General features: G+C 51.4%; 2 long non-coding RNA genes across 6 annotated transcripts in view; one reads left to right on the top strand and one right to left on the bottom strand.

Annotated features, from left to right (window-relative positions):
- Positions 1-183, bottom strand: part of LOC107694449 (uncharacterized) — a 1,254-nt gene extending 1,071 nt beyond the window's left edge. For 3 of the 5 annotated variants that reach the window (XR_001634878.1, XR_001634877.1, XR_001634873.1), the window contains exon 1: positions 45-91. This is a non-coding gene — a long non-coding RNA (uncharacterized LOC107694449). Of the gene's footprint in view, positions 1-44; positions 92-113 lie in introns of those variants that run through there. The other 2 variants (XR_001634874.1, XR_001634875.1) reach the window with 2 other exon arrangements.
- The window catches only part of LOC107694450 (uncharacterized), a 23,797-nt gene that overhangs the window by 741 nt on the left and 21,799 nt on the right, over positions 1-1,257 (top strand). The gene's annotated exons all lie outside the window — the stretch shown is intronic.

The following is a 1,257-nucleotide window of genomic DNA, read 5'->3' as shown; positions in this document are numbered from 1 at the left end:
GCGGGAGAAGAGCACACAGACAGACAGAGAGAGAGAGAAGACACTGACCCCAGCTCAGAGCGGAAGAAGAGCACAAAAACAGACAGAGAAAGACAGAGAGAGAGAGAAGACACTGACCCCAGCTCAGAGCGGAAGAAGAGCACACAGACAGAGAGAGAGAGAGAGAGAGAGAGAGAGAGAGAGAGAGAGAGAGAGAGAGAGAGAGAGAGAGAGAGAGAGAGAGAGAGAGAGAGAGAGAGAGAGAGAGAGAGAGAGAGAGAGAGAGAGAGAGAGAGAGAGAGAGAGAGAGAGAGAGAGAGAGAGAGAGAGAGAGAGAGAGAGAGAGAGAGAGAGAGAGAGAGAGAGAGAGAGAGAGAGAGAGAGAGAGAGAGAGAGAGAGAGAGAGAGAGAGAGAGAGAGAGAGAGAGAGAGAGAGAGAGAGAGAGAGAGAGAGAGAGAGAGAGAGAGAGAGAGAGAGAGAGAGAGAGAGAGAGAGAGAGAGAGAGAGAGAGAGAGAGAGAGAGAGAGAGAGAGAGAGAGAGAGAGAGAGAGAGAGAGAGAGAGAGAGAGAGAGAGAGAGAGAGAGAGAGAGAGAGAGAGAGAGAGAGAGAGAGAGAGAGAGAGAGAGAGAGAGAGAGAGAGAGAGAGAGAGAGAGAGAGAGAGAGAGAGAGAGAGAGAGAGAGAGAGAGAGAGAGAGAGAGAGAGAGAGAGAGAGAGAGAGAGAGAGAGAGAGAGAGAGAGAGAGAGAGAGAGAGAGAGAGAGAGAGAGAGAGAGAGAGAGAGAGAGAGAGAGAGAGAGAGAGAGAGAGAGAGAGAGAGAGAGAGAGAGAGAGAGAGAGAGAGAGAGAGAGAGAGAGAGAGAGAGAGAGAGAGAGAGAGAGAGAGAGAGAGAGAGAGAGAGAGAGAGAGAGAGAGAGAGAGAGAGAGAGAGAGAGAGAGAGAGAGAGAGAGAGAGAGAGAGAGAGAGAGAGAGAGAGAGAGAGAGAGAGAGAGAGAGAGAGAGAGAGAGAGAGAGAGAGAGAGAGAGAGAGAGAAGACACTGACCCCAGCTCAGAGCGGCAGAAGAGCACACAGACAGACAGACAGAGAGAGACAGAGAGAGAGAGAAGACACTGACCCCAGCTCAGAGCGGCAGAAGAGCACACAGACAGACAGAGAGAGACACAGAGAGAGAGAAGACACTGACCGCAGCTCAGAGCGGCAGAAGAGCACACAGACAGACAGACAGAGAGAGAGAGAGAGAGAGAGAGAGAAGACACTGACCCCAGCTCAGAGCG

The sequence above is a fragment of the Sinocyclocheilus anshuiensis genome, unplaced genomic scaffold (assembly GCF_001515605.1).
Source record: "Sinocyclocheilus anshuiensis isolate Anshui unplaced genomic scaffold, SAMN03320099.WGS_v1.1 scaffold2982, whole genome shotgun sequence".
Classification (NCBI taxonomy): Eukaryota; Metazoa; Chordata; class Actinopteri; order Cypriniformes; family Cyprinidae; genus Sinocyclocheilus; species Sinocyclocheilus anshuiensis.
This window is presented reverse-complemented; position numbering and strand designations above follow the sequence as displayed.